General features: G+C 42.4%; 1 long non-coding RNA gene across 1 annotated transcript in view; it reads right to left on the bottom strand.

The window, feature by feature from the left end:
* Positions 1 to 10,129: 10,129 nt before the first annotated feature.
* The window catches only part of LOC106992937 (uncharacterized), a 166,175-nt gene continuing 160,778 nt past the window's right edge, over positions 10,130 to 15,526 (bottom strand). Inside the window, exon 5 of the long non-coding RNA XR_001439074.3 lies at positions 10,130 to 11,073. This is a non-coding gene — a long non-coding RNA (uncharacterized LOC106992937). The remainder of the gene's footprint in view (positions 11,074 to 15,526) is intronic.

Raw genomic sequence — 15,526 nt, 5'->3', positions numbered from 1 at the left:
CAGAAATTAGCTGAGTGTGGTGGCGCACGCCTGTAGCCCCAGCTATTTGGGAGGCTGAAGCACAGAACTGCTTGAACCCAGGAGGTGGATGTTGCAGTGAGCTGAGATCGTACCTCTGCACTCCAGCCTAGGCAATAGAGCTGGACTCTGTCTCAAAAAAAAAAAAAGAAAAAAGAAACAGAAAATGCTAAATACATACTTGTTCAAATATAGCTTTCATCTTTGGGTTTTTATATTTTACAATAATTCTGTATACAATTTTTAAATTGTGGTTTTTCTCATCTTATTTAGAGAATTTATGGTTCAGACCATATTAGCTTCATGACATTATGAATTAAAGCAATTAACCACCAAATAATTAAGCTGTAAAAATGTTGTACTTTCACTCTGAATGGTTTCACAGAAACGAGGGGATTGATGTTTTGCTGTATTGTTGGCAGCATGGAAGGTTATATGGAGGTGTGAATTTTTGCAAAGGTACCTCAAAGTGTAACTTCATTTTCTTCATATTGGCTTGCTTTTTAAGTATCTTTTGGCTAGTTTGACAGGTAGAAATTGGGATGCCCATTCTCAAGGCTGGGAATATGGCATTGCTGAGTACCTCTCTGTCCTTTTTCACACTGTCTTCCATTCCCATTTAACTAGCTAGTCAATATTTCTAGGCTCTGCTTGTGGAACTTGGAGTAAACCATTGTCTGCTTTGAAAGATTTTTTGAATATTCTAAATGAACTACCTACCCATCTTCTTTCTCTTCTTCATATTTCAATATTCTTTGTTCTGTGCTCAGGATCACGTTATCTATCATATCTCCTATGGAACTGTTGGTAACCATGTCAGTTTGGAAGCTCATCTGCCATTTTTGCTCTCTGTTTGAGATGCACTGACCTCTCTTCTGAAGGGAAACCAGGAACCAGGGACCAGACGGTCTGAGAAGGCAGCTGTCACCGTGATGAGGGCATAGGATCAGATGTGTACCCTGTTAAGGCTGGATTGGAAGGGTGTGGATTAATTCCTGAACATGACAAATCCCTCATGTTATTCGTTTTTATTTTTGATGCTCTGAACTCACATCAGTACAAGAAAGAGAGTATATGTGCTGGGGAATTTTCCCCTCCTGTGGCTTCAGAATATCTGCAGAGAGCCTTTCCTGGAAGGAAAGAGCTTAGTTTCCTCTCTGTATGAGGAAATAGGAGTCACTTAGGGAATATATCTTTCTTCTTTACAATAACAGGATTGATTAGGAATGAAAGGAATGAAAGAGCTTGTGTTTTGCTAGGGGTAAGCTTTTTTATTATTATTATTTATTTTTTTTTTTTTTGACGGGGTTTAACCATGTTGGCCAGGCTGGTATTGAGCTCCTGACCTCAAGTGATTTATCCGTCTTGGCCTCCCAAAGTGCTGGGATTACAGGTGTGAGCCACTGCACCCGGCCAGGGGTAAGTTTTTTATTTTTTATTTATTTATTTTTTTGAGACATGGTTTCACTCTGTTGCTCAGGCTAGAGTGCAGTTGTACAATCTCAGCTCACTGCAACCTCTCCCTTCTGTGTTCAAGCAATTCTCATTCCTCAGCCTCCCAAGTAGGTGGGATTACAGGCACACACCACCATGCCTGGCTAATTTTTGTATTATTAGTAGTGATGGGATTTTACCATGTTGGCCAGGTTGGTCCCAAACTCCTAACCTTAAGTAATCTGCCCACCTTGGCCTCCCAAAGTGCTGGGATAATAGGCATGAGCCTCCACGCCCGGCCAAGCGGTAAGCTTTTTAATGACAAAATGTTTCCTTAGAAATTTTATTTTTCAATTTAATTTGAAAGATTTCAAATGTACGAAAAGTTGAAAAATAGTGTCTTAACCACTCATATACTATCCACTTAAGTTCAACAATGGCTGATGTTTGCTCCATTTGCTTTACTTTCTCTGTTTCTGTCTCTCCCTTTCTCTATACACACATAAACATATACACCACCTAGAGACATGCAGATTTTTTTTAAGTGAATCATTTTAAAGTTGTAGGCATCATACATCAGCCCCAAATTCCAGCATATTTCTCCTAAGAACGAGGATATTCTCCTGTAAAACCGTAACACCATTATCAAACTGTTTAAAAAATTGCGTATCAGCTGGGCACAGCGGCTCATGCCTATAATCCCAGCACTTTGGGAGGCCAAGGCTGATGGATCGCTTGAGCCTAGGAGTTTAAGACCAGCCTGGGCAACATGGTGAAACCCCATCTCTACTAAAAATACAAAAATTACCTAGGCATAGTGGCGTATACCTATAGTTCCAGCTACTTGGGAGGCTGAGATGGGAAGATCACCTGAGCCTAGGAGACAGAGGTTGCAGTGACTATGATCGCACCACTGCAGTCCAGCCTGGGCAACAGAGTGAGACCTTGCTTCAAAAAATTAAATAAATTCCACATCATCTTAGATCTCATCTATATTTAAGTTTCCCCAATTGTTCCCCAAATGCTTTTATAGCTGTTTTATTTTCTCTAACTCAGATCCAACAAGAGCCATACTTTGCAAAGTAATATCTCTTTAGACTTTTTATTTATTTATTTATTTATTTATTTACTTATTTATTTATGAGACAGCCTTGCTCTGTTGCTCAGGCTGGAGTGCGATGTGGCGTGATCCTAGCTTACTGTAGCCTCGAACTCCTGGGCTCAAGTGACTTTCCTGCCTCAGCCTCCCAAGTAGGTGGGTCTACAGGCATATGCCACCACACCTAGCTAATAGACTCTTTTTTTTTTTTTTTTTTTTAGATGGAGTCTCTCTGTGTCATCCAGGCTGGAATGCAGTGGCATGATCTCAGGTCAGTGCAACCTCCACCTTCCAGGTTCAAGCAATTTTCCTGCCTCAGCCTCCCAAGTAGCTGGGATTACAGGCATCCACCATGACGCCCGGCTTATTTTTGTATTTTTAGTAGAGATGGGATTTCACCATGTTAGCCAGGCTGATTTTGAACTCCTGATCTCAAGTGATCCACTCACCTCAGCCTCCCAAAGTGCTGGGATTACAGGTGTGAGTCACCGTGCCCTGCCTAGACTCTTTATTCCTTTAATCTAGATCAGTTCTCCCACCTTTGCTTGTTTATTCATGACATTGATATTTTTGAAGACTCAGGACAATTTTCTTTTAAAATATTTACATTTTAGATTTGTCTAATTGTTTCCTCATGGTGTCATTTAACTTGTACCTCTATCTCTGCATTTCCTCTAAACTAGAATTTAGTCTAAAGGCTTAACAAGATTCAGGTTGAAGACTTTTGGCAAAAATACTTCGCAGGTAATATTTGTGTATTTCACGCTGCATAATCTCAAGAGCATCTAATAGCAATTGTTTCACTATTAGTGATGATACATTTGATCACTTAGTTATGATGACATTTACCAGACATCACCATTGTAAAGATACATTTCCCACTTTAAGTCATCTGTGGGGCAAAGCTCTGTCTTTGTATGAATATTCTGTTTCCCCAAATCTTTACCTAGTGATTTTATCACCCATTGATGATCCTTGTCTAAATCAATAATTACATTGTAGGTTGAAAAATTATGGTTTTTCTATTCTGTAACCCCTTCTACATGTACTAGCTAGCATTCTTTTTGTAAAGAAGTATTTTCTTTTCCCTTTCTCTCTTGTTGTAAGCATTACTATTGACTGGAAGTTTTTTTTCAATTCAGTGTATTATAATCAGTTACATTCACATTAAGTTTTGGTGCACAAGTTGTCTCAAATTTGGCCAATATGAGCTGTTCAAGCAGCTCCTGTGTCCTTTTGTCTTTTTGTTATGTCTCCATCCATTTTTGGGTATTTTCTTGCTTTCTGGCACAAAATGTTCCAGACTCACCTTGTGCTTCCTCTGCTTGGACCCACGATCAGCATTTTATTCAAGGATTCTCAGAGACTTAATACATCCTTTTTTTTTTCATTCTAAACTTTTAAAAAGTCACCATTTTATATATTTTGCACTCATCCTGTCCATAAACACTTCGATGGCTCTCCCTAGGTCTTCAGAAACTTTTCTTCTCAATACAGCCTTTATTCTGAACCCTTGCTCTCAGCACTCAATTCTTCATGCCATCTCCGTGTAGCTCCTTCAGTTCTTCCTGAAGGTGTCATATTTGGGAGTGTAAAAAGTGAGCACTGGATCACACTGGAATATGGATAATATCATAAAGCCCACTGGGAAGCAGCAGGTGAAAGGTTGAGATAGGCAGAGCCTGGACAAGAGAAAGCATGTACCCTCAGCCAGCAGGATGCAATTATAACTGCCTTTGGCAGAGAGGCCATATCTTCCCACAGCCTCTACTCTCATCTTCACACTTGCTGCTGCTGCTGCTGCTGCTGGTGTTGCTGCTGCTTTGTGGCACTTTCCTGGGAGGCAGAGAAGCCTTGGAAAGAACAGGAGCTTTGCTTTATTCTAAGAGTTCAATTCTTGGTCTCCTTAGGGAGACCCCAAGGTCAGGAGAGAAAAAGAGTGACAGCTATTGCCCCAGTCCCCATTCCAATATTCATACAAACCCATAAGACTTTTATTTTGACTATTTTTATAGGAATCACCCATGTTAATTTTCTCTTATGTTCAAGTTTCTTTATTTGAGTATATTTTGTCTTATATACAGCCATACCACCCTGAATGCACCCAATCTTGTCTGAATGTATTTGGTCTAGATTTACTGTCTCTCTTAGTAGTAAAAAAAAAAACGAATAATTTTACTTGCCAGTGATTCTTAGTTAACTTTATCATATTAAAACTTTTGGCCGGGCGCGGTGGCTCAAGCCTGTAATCCCAGCACTTTGGGAGGCCGAGACGGGCGGATCACGAGGTCAGGAGTTCGAGACCATCCTGGCTAACACGGTGAAACCCCGTCTCTACTAAAAAATACAAAAAACTAGCCGGGCGAGGTGGCGGGCGCCTGTAGTCCCGGCTACTCGGGAGGCTGAGGCAGGAGAATGGCGTAAAAACCCGGGAGGCAGAGCTTGCAGTGAGCTGAGATCAGGCCACTGCACTCCAGCCTGGGCGACACTGCGAGACTCCGTCTCAAAAAAAAAAAAAAAAAAAAACTTTTAGTTGTGAACAAAAGGTCTCCTTCAGCAGTGTCCTTCTGTGTCTAGTGAAGTTATCTCCAGCAAGCCCCGCGTTCTGTTTCCCCTCCCCAGCAAGCACCTCATGGGCTGTGCTCTCTTCTGTCTCCGAGTCATTTGACATTGTATAGGGGACCCCACACTGCACAGGGACTACTCAGGAAGTAGAGATTTGCATCCACATCACCACCAACTAGCTCTGTCATCTGGAATAAGTCGCATAGCCTCTCTGGGCCTCAGATGGCAAGTCTGTCACATTATCTCTTGATCTAAAGGAGATTAGTAAAGTCCCTTTGGATAGTAAGAACCAGCATAATATTAACTTTTCTTGCTGTCACTTAACAATATGAATTGGTTTCGTGTAAGAACCAGGTGCTCGTCGGATTAAATTTAGAAAATTAGCCTGCCTGCAGTCTCTCTCTCTGCCTTTCTCTCTCTCACCCTCACTAAAAGCAGCACATGCACGCTGCTAGGAATCCTTTCCCTCAAATTATAGATTGTTTGAGTGGGAAGAGATTTCAGAGGTCATTTAGTGCAACCCTCTAATGAGGAAATTCAGACCCTAAAGTTGGGGTGATTTGCACAAGATCCTGCATAGTTGGAGAAAGAGTCAGATCTAGAACCCATTTCCCTGGCTCCAATCTGTCTCGTGTATCATATCCATGACTGACTCCCATTACTACCCTCTTTAAAATTCTGCTGATTCTCTAACCCAGCCATAGCAATTGCAGTAACCCCCATATTCCACATTTATCACATCTTCATGGGTGTTTTTATTATTTTGTTGTTGTTGTTGTTTCTTGAGACAGGGTCTCACTTCAGTTGCCCAGGCTAGAGTGCAATGGCATAATCTTAGATCTTGGTTCACTGTATCCTTGACCTCCTGGGCTCAGATGATTCTCCCACCTCAGCCTCCTGAGTAGCTGGGACTACAGGAGTGCAATACCACATCTGGCTAATTTTTTGTATTTTTAGTAGAGATGATGTTTTGCCATGTTGTACAGGCTGATCTCAAACTTCTGGGTTCAAGCAATCTGCCTCTGCCTCCTAAAATGCTGGGATTACAGGCATAAGCCACCATGCCCAGGCTATGTGCGTTTTTAATCACTTCTCATTATGCTAAGAGTAACTAACTTTTTCAAACACTATATCCACTATGTTGTAGGAACTGTGCTAAGCATTTTACATTTAGTGTCACATTGAATCCCCATGTGACTTATAGGGTCAGTTCTGCAACCACTCAAGTTTACAGATGGAGTAATTAAGACATAAAGGATTTACATAATTTGCCCAAAGTCACACAGCTAGTAGTCTCAGATTTCTAACTCATTTCTGCCTGAATCCCAGACTCAAAACAGTGTGCTTTTCTGCTTGGGAGTACTTGTTTTCATTCACTCATTCATTAATCACATAGGTTCTTCAGTACCTGCTAGTGCCCAACACTGGACTAGGCACTAGGAGAACAAAGAAAGAAACAGAGGCCAGGCGCAGTGGCTAACACCTGTAATCCCAGCACTTTGGGAGGCTGAGGCAGGTGGATCACTTGAGGTCAGGAATTCAAAACCAGCCTGCCCAATATGGTGAAACCCTGTCTCTGCTAAAAATACAAAAATTAGCCGGATGTGGTGGTGTGCAGTTATAATTGCATCCTGCTGGCTGAGGGTCCATGCTTTTCTCTTGTTCAGACCCTGCCTGTCTCAACCTTTCATCTGCCGCTTCCCAGCTACTTGGGAGGCTGAGACGCGAGAATCACTTGAACCCTGGAGGAGGAGGTTGCAGTGAGCCGAGATCGCGCCACTGCACTCCGGCCTGGGCGACAGAGTAAGACTCTGTCTCAAAATAAATAAATAAATAAATAAATATCCTTTCTAACTGGAGATACAAAAATCCATAAAGTAGCTAGAATACAATTCAAGGCAACATGTGTGATACAGAAATTCCAAGTAGTTCTTTTTGATGTCTAAAACTTTTATGACTAACAACCTTTCTGAAGGCAAGATTTAAACCTGTGGTTTCTAGGCCAGGCGCGGTGGCTCACGTCTGTAATTCCGCCACTTTGGGAGGCTGAGGCGGGCGGATCACCTGAGGTCAGGAGTTCGAGACCAGTGTGGCCAACATGGTGAAACCCTGTCTCTACTGAAAATACAAAAAATTAGCCAGGCATGGTGGCCCATGCCTGTAATCCCAGCTACTTGGGAGACTGAAGCAGGAGAATCACTTGAACCCAGGAGGCGGAGGTTGCAGTCAGCCGAGATTGCACCACTGCACTCCCGCCTGGATGACAGAGTGAGACTTTGTCTCAAAAAAAATAAATAAATACAAATTAAAAATCTGTGGTTTCTAGAATATAATGGGCTGCAGACAGAAGTAATTCTTGTCAGACAGAAAATAGAGATTGGAGTTGAGAAAGCAGGTTTACTGCTGAGAGGCAAACTAAAGTCATGGGTTCATATGGAATTTACAGATCACACTAAAATTGTGTTAACAAACAATCAGCAATAAGAAAAGTTGAATACCTACTATATGCTAGGTACCATGATGGGTGCCTGGAAGATAGAAAGACAAGGTAGACAACCAGAACATTCAGCCCAGTCAGAAGTAAAGCCAGGTTTGGGTGCGTAGAATACCTTATTGTGGATGTGATCACAAGTGACTGAGATTTAGGATTGTCTGAAGCATCTTGGAAAAGAGAATTATTTTCCACTGGGAGGTAGAAAATGACAAACTGAGATATTCTAGGAGTTTAAGAAGAGGAGACACAGTTTAGGGTTTGAAGTGAGGACGTGAAAGTAGGCCTGGCAGCCCTCCAGTCTTTTCTTTGTCCTCTACGTCAAGGGGCAGGTTCCCTTAAGATTGGAGTTTGATTTACTTTAATTGTACTAGTCTAGACCAACTCATTCCTGAGGTTGCTACACACTTATGAGTGAATAGTTTAACTATTTGTATTTCCTTGCTAGACTTTGGAATTATTGAGTCAACTTAAAAGCTTAAAAACAATACATTTGGTCAGTTTGGCCTGTGGCGCAGTTTAGTTTGAACAGAGATATCTGAATCTCTTCATTGGAGACTGCTTCATAGTTATTGAATTATGGAGTAAACATAATACTGTCATTAACAGTACAAAATCATTTCTTCCAATAATGATGTTGGCTAATGACTTCCTCTCCACTAAAACTTTGCATCCTTCATTCTGGAGTTTTATGATGCAGTAAAATAAAAGAAACAGTAACAACAACAAATGGAGTTTTCTGAGGAGAGATATTAATTCTTCAGACAGCTTTTCTAGCTCTTTAGACATTAGTTTTAATACATTAAAATATGCCAACTAGCCTTGAGGGAGTTAAAATAAATGGCCTCCCAAGGTTCTTCCCAGCCCCAGCATTCTGAGATACTTCACCTAGGCATTGATACCTTTTTCAGTGATTTCACTTGTGCAGTGTGCATTTATTCCAGTAAGCACTGGGCTGTGAAAGTTACACAATCCTTTTGCAAAAGGGTTGAAGTTGAACAGGTTTTTACAATATGGCAGGCTCCTGAAGGGCTATCTTCCTGGAGGTTCCAGCCCAACCGACAAGCTGCCTCCTTTTACACAGGTCTGTGCTGTGTAGTTTTATAAATTGAAAATGGAAAATTTCCCCCCTGACTTTGAGGGCAGTATATTTGTAGTTCTGTGGTATGTGATGATCTAATACCCTGAAAGCCTGTTACCATGCGACAAAAGCTGAGGTCAATTATGATTCCCCATCAGTGACCCACAGCATCTCTCATGCTTTTCTCTGCAGTCTATTTTGAAGAGCAGACACTGTAACATTTTTAAAGGGAACAAGAGTTATTATTCCAATGATAAACTGCTACACAGGCAGACATTCTTTTATGATTCATTGAAGTGCAGGTCTTAAGAGGTTATGCATTCTGTCTCAGTGTTTATTAAAGAGAGTGAAGACAAATAGATCAGAGAACAAATCAAATGTTGCACATCATAGATGCCAAGCACAACAGAATAATCCTCCAATGTTAATATATAGGCTACATAACCCCACTGGGCAAAAACATGTTTTATTCAGGAAAACAACAAATCAAGTAATCTCTCTATAGAAAGCCATTTACAACTCATTTGGAAATTGAATTCAAAATCTTTAATAAAGCCTGTTTATACGAAAGATGAAGGAGTTTCAAATAAATAAAATAAAAAGCAATGATAAATTAGCTTCCTAGCCTTTATATGTTTATTACATTGTAATCATTCAAACCCGCTGAAGTCAAATTTGTTTTACCAGTTTCCTAAATTCAATCCAATGAGCTCCTGGTTCTTACACAAAACCAATTTATGTTGTTAAGTGACAGCAAGAAAAATTAATATTGTGCTGGTTCTTAATATCCAAAGGGACTTTACTAAATGTAAATAATAGGATTTTACCATCCAGAAATCTATTATTCAAATGTAAATTCTTAGCACATATTCTGATACCCTTAAAATGGCAATGAAATAAAAAGCTGACCCTGGGGAACATGTCATACCCAACATGTTAAATAGGATGCCTAGGGCCTTGGTTAGAAAATAAAGAGCCATGCTAGAATTGTATTGAAAAATCATGATGACAAAGCCGTTTCCATTTAAAAATCACAGTTCATCAACATCATCTAATCAATGGCTGGAAATGAATGGAGAGGTGGTCTCATTCTGCTCTCTGCTTGGCACCCAGCTTTGGATAATGCATTCGCATCACTAGCTACAAATCAGGCCAAGAGACTCTGCTCAGCAAATTCCTTAGGACAGCAGGGTTTCTCCTCGGCAGAGGCCCAAGCTGGGCTGAAACCTCCCTGCTGCTGCCTGCTGCAGACCTTCCTCTCCCGATCCCCTCTCAGCCTCTGGGATGCCAGCTTTCCCAGGAAATCCAAAATGCTTTCCCTTGTAGGAGCCTGAACACACACAATCTTTCTCAACACTGGGACTGCAAAGGCCTTAAAACATTTACTCCTCCCAAGTCTGCCTTATTAAACGATGTGAGATATTTTTCTTAACTGGGATTCTCTGACGGAGGTTGCTGTTTGAAAGGAGACCTGTGGCCATGTGGGGCAGGTCTGAGATAGGCTCTATTTAAGCCAGGCACTTCAGGTCATTCCACTCTGCCTTGTTTTCAGTCGAGGGAAGGGAGGGATGATGATTCCTCTCGGGGGAATGTGGGAGGAAAGGTAAACAGTGCACGTGAACTGCCGAGAGCTGCCTAGAACCAAGAAAGGCACATTCTCTCCTTCCCATTCATGGGGCAAATATTTACTGAGCCAGGACTGCATAGCGTTGCATGTGACTGGGTAATGGCTTCACAGGACCCAGAGTTTTAGGACTATCGAGGTTCCCTGTTTTCACCTAGCTAAGCTTGTATGGGGAATGGGGAAAAAAGTATTTCATAGACAGGCAGACCTGGTTTAAATCCTATGGCACCACTTAATAGCTGTTGCCTTTGAGGGAGTCACCTGGCCTCTCTGAGCTTCGGTTTCCTCGCTTGTACCATGCAGGATAACAGCATTTATCTTGGAGCGTTGCTGTGAGAATGAGAGTTAGTGCATGTCAAGTGTCTAGCTCAGGGCCTGGCACTGAGTCAACACATTTTCTACCATCCTGCCCTCACTGTCTGCCCCCTCCCCTCCCAGACCCCTTATCGAAGGGTCTGGATGCATCCAGCAGTGCAGCCCTTGGGCAAGCCTTACTTCCATGTCAGAGTTGCCAGGTCTATGAGAACGGGAGCTGTATGCTGCTCAGCTCTGCATTCGCCCCAGGACCAGCCGCAGCTCCATGGTGGGCGGTGCTGGCAAGCCTTCTTGCTTGAGAAATGGAGGAGAAGCCAGTCTCTCTCTCACTCTTTCTTCCTCTCTCTTTCCTTCTCTGTTGCCTTCTCTGCTGCAGTCAGGCCTGCAGCCAGAAAAAGCCCAGATCTCCTGCCATTGTTTCCTGCAGCCTTCACACTCCTGAGCAGCTGAGGAGGGGAGAAGACCAAGGCTATTAACAAGGGGTGCTTCTTTAGCTTCCTGAGCCGGCCCACATTCCGGGAGGGGAAGCTTTTGGGGGAATGAGGGAAGGGGAGAGGCTATATATCCAGGAGTTCTGAGAGAGTGCCAAGCCACTCCTGAGTCTGTTTCCTCCCCCAACATTAAATCAACACAGTGTCCCCAAATTCACAGCACCCCTCCTCCTTCTGGGTGAGATTAAGAGAGTTAAGTACCTTTACTGAGCACTACTGTAGCCTAGGCACTATGCATAAGGATTTACAGTTCGGCTTAGTTCATCCTCAAAACATAGGGTATAGAGTACATCTTATTAGCTCTGTTTTACAAATGAGGAAACCGAGACTAAGAGAGCTTGAATTGCTCCCCCAAGCCACAGCCAGAAAGTACCTTGTCTGGGGTTTGAGGGCCCCAGGCTGTCTGACTCTAGAGCCCACCCCCTCAGCTTCAGCAGGCTGCCTCCCTCTCCGCCACCTGCTAAGGAGGCAGCTGACTCATGGCTTTTGATTCATTCAATTCTCTTTTCTGCATTAACATTGCTTCAGCCTAATGAACAAATATTGCATTATGCATTTCTCACTTTGCAAATATCTACATGAGGCTGCTTGCCTGCAAGCCCAAAAAGTCACTGCATTTTCAGGTGACATCTTGAAAGGCTGGCTTGTGGGTAGGTTAAAAAAGAATCATAGAATGTTAGAGCCCTTAGAGGTGGTCCTAAATCAGAGATTCTTAGGCTAGGGTTCAAAGGCAAACCTCAGGGGAGTCTCCAAAGCCCTGAATTTGTACATGCATGTATTTTTCCTAGGATAAAGGTTCAGTAGTTTCATCAGATTCTCAGAAGGGTTTGAAGTCCCAAGGGATAAAAGCTGTCCACAGTTTATCCGAGCAAGTGCCTTACATTCCCAGGCATGCTGCTGCCATTGTTGCATGAGCCAGCACAATTTGCGATAGAGAAAACCCTGAGTTCAACGCCAGAAGCAGAATCTGAGCTCTGAATCTTCTGGCAAACATTTTAAAGACTCATGAATTATTAAAATGGTTAATTAAGTCAACCTTCACCAGAGAATATTTGCTTTTCCCCCTCATCATTGAGCTCACTGTGAAACTTCACTTCACTCCATGGTTTGCTTAAGCACAGGGTCAATTCCTTTCGTTCCTTCTTTGCTGGTCTCAGAAGGAGAGCTTTGAGTGGCCTGCTGTGTTGTACAGTAGCAGCCTGCCGTACCTCAGTGTACATAGCTGGGAGGCTCTGAACCCTTTTTCTTTTCTCTGCCATCTGTGATTTGGCTCCATGCAGCCTATCGCCCACCTTAGGCCCACACTCTTTATTCTGCCAAGTCACTGTCCTCAGTGGTTCACATCCACCATGCCTGTTCCTACAGCTTCCCCTCCTACCAGGATCACCCTCCCCTCTAGCATGCTGTAATTGGCCTTGAACCAAAACATATACCACGATCATCAAGTCAGCCTAGCCCTATATTTTGCAGTACATTAACCAGGTCTCTTTTTCCCCCTTCCCTCCACAACTAAATCCTACTTTCAAGACCCCTCTTCCATTCTGCCTCCTTTGTGAAATCTCATTGTTTCATCTATTTTGATTTCATCTATTTTCAACTAGATTATAAGCCCCTCAAGGGCAAGAACTTATTTTCCATTCTTCTAATGTGTTTACCAATAGCTTAGGTACCAAGCTAGATGTCATACAAAAATTGTATTAATCAAGTAGTAGGCTTTTCTCCACCCTGCCTCATCCCTAATCTTTGAAATTGACCACTTGCTAAGAGGTCCATTGCAAAATGAAAATTTAAGGCCCTAGCTGGGGCAAGAAACTCAATCTCCTCCTTCCCATAGGCCCACTGTCCCAACCCGGGGTCAATAGATGATTCCTCAAGAGTCTATAGCTTCCATGCCAGGATGCCGCAGGTACTTGAATAAGGGATGGGTGGGAGGGCTCCGTCAAGTCACCAGCCAAATACACTGTGGCACTGCCAGTCCAGGACAGGGACCGCTGCTAACTTGCTCTACCCCGACATGTCAGAGGGTGCATACCCAACCTTCCCCGTGCCTGTGCCCAGGCCCCTGCCAGGAGTGGAGGACAACAGTGGAACACAGGCACCCCCCACTAATGCAGCCTGGCTGTTACCCCAGGTGGAGAGTGACAGCAATCACAGGGCTAGGGTAGGGAAGAGGAGGCCGGTGGGGAAGGGGTGGCTGGGTGTGGCCTGATACGTCAGGAAACAGAGGGCAGACTGTCAGTAACCCATCCTGGGGAGATGAGAAGTCCTAGGAAACCAGGATGGCAGGATTGTCAAGGTTTCAAGTCCCCAGGCACATGCTTCATTGTTCCATTGAGCTTCACTTACTGAACACAAACTCAAAGATAAAATTACTAAGAATTTGAAGATAGCAATGCAGAGCACTAAATGCCAAGTGTTGCGTCAGTGGGGATTAGCCTGTGTTCCACTATTGCCCTCTGTGGACCCCTTTTTAGTGTGGAGCCCTGTGTGACTACATTGGTCACAGGCCCATGAAGCTGGCCCTGCTTCCCAATCTGTTCCTGAAGTCTTTGGCATAACTCTACCTATAAAAATACAGAAGAATAGTGAGTAATTCACTTAGGGAATCACAGAGCTACCCTAATTGCTATGAGTATCACTGTTTGTCTCTTCTACACTTATATGTACACAAGAACTCATGACTTGGAAATATACCTGTAAGAGGATGAATAAAATTGGCCAGCAATATTAATATTGTAATAATAATATTATTTAATATTCAACAATCAGATATACAGCTTTGGTAGAAAATTCTGTGTTTTTTTTTTTTAAAGTTAGCCACACCTACCTCTCCTATCCCCACCTAAGTCATTCTCCTTCTTGTCTTCCACAAAACTCAAGAATCTTTAATGTTTGTCAGAATAGAAATGGTTAAAACAAATTTACTCAATTCCTATTAGGCCTCAACCAGAAGATTAATGCAACATCACACTTTGGTTTTAAACCCAGTGTTAACCACTGTAAGCTATGTACTATTTTTCTCTCCCTCACATCTTTAATTCATGACTATAGCTGTATATTTATCCTAAAACGATTTTTAAAAGGTTGATCGATCCAACTGGCACTGGCCTGGATTAGATCCCATGGTGGATAATTTTTTTTTTTTTTAACACAAGTAAGTAGTCCCTTTCCTCAGCAGCTGAAGTCTTGATAGAGTGAAGCAGCCTTCAAGAGCTGAATTTCTGATCATGGCTGGGGCAAGCCCTGCTTCCTGTTTGCACTGATGACATCTGGGGAAGAGAACTGGATGCTCAGTTGACTCTGAATTTCTCTTTTTTCTTTTAAACATCCTCAGACTTTGGCTGGATATGTGTGCCTTGTATAGCACCCAGCTGCTAGGTTAACATCTGTGCTAGGTTAACATCTGTGCACTGCTAATTAGTTGGGGAGTTTTGTAGCCCACAGGAGTGAGCTGCACTGTCCAATAAATGTAACAGAACAAGAGTCTAAGAATGGAAATGAGCTGCTGGGGATGTTGGATGGTTTTGCATATTGGTGTCCGGATCCTGGGAACAAGGTCCTTCATGGTTGCTAGTTCCTACTCATCTGCAAGCATTTCCAGGGACAGAGCTGGTTTTATTTATCTCTTGGTGTCTACTACATAGTTGGCACTCAATAAATACTTAATGAATTGATACATCTCCGCCTTCCTTCTTTGTCTCCATCTCACCTCCAAACTCTTCCCCTAGAATTAATATTACTATCACTGGCTAAGTCTTTGTTAGGAATTTTTCCTAAGTTTAGTTACCTGGTCTGGTGAAGCAACAACACTTTTTTTGGCATGCTTTCTGGACCAATGAGATTCCAATGGATTGCTTCTTTTCTAGACTTCCATACCACAGAAGCAACTTTGAACCCAGAGTTCCCTGGAGAAATGACAGATGACTCCTTTCCTTACTTGCTCAAGAGATCACTGATAGGATCCATTAAACTTTTTTCTGTGGGTTGTTTCTCTAGAGGTGAGGAATTAAATTACAGACCCAAACCCTCATTAAGCCAATATTCATTTTCCTCTTTTTTCATGGAAAGCAGTAATAAATCTTGATTTGCCTCCTTACTCAGTCCCTCAGCTAATAAAATCAAGGTGTTTCCTGAAATTAGATTAAATAATTTGACTCTCTTCTTTCTAGAGGTTTTAGAGCTCTCACTGACCTTTCTTGAAGAACCAGAAATTATCTTATTTTTTCTTTCAGTGGCTTGTGAATACCCTGTCATTCAAAAAGCAAAAGTAAGAAGAAGGGGTAAGATAAAAAAGGGAGGAAAACTGAGAGTTTCCATTAACTAGTGGTGTGGTTCCAGACTCTTTTGGAGCCTCAGTTTCCTTTTTGTGAAATTCAGGACTCAGATGAAAAAGCTTTCTTTAAATGTC

The sequence above is a fragment of the Macaca mulatta genome, chromosome 13 (genome assembly GCF_049350105.2).
Source record: "Macaca mulatta isolate MMU2019108-1 chromosome 13, T2T-MMU8v2.0, whole genome shotgun sequence".
Taxonomy (NCBI): Eukaryota; Metazoa; Chordata; class Mammalia; order Primates; family Cercopithecidae; genus Macaca; species Macaca mulatta.
The sequence above is the reverse complement of the archived record's forward strand: the minus strand, read 5'-3'. Positions and strand labels throughout refer to the sequence as shown.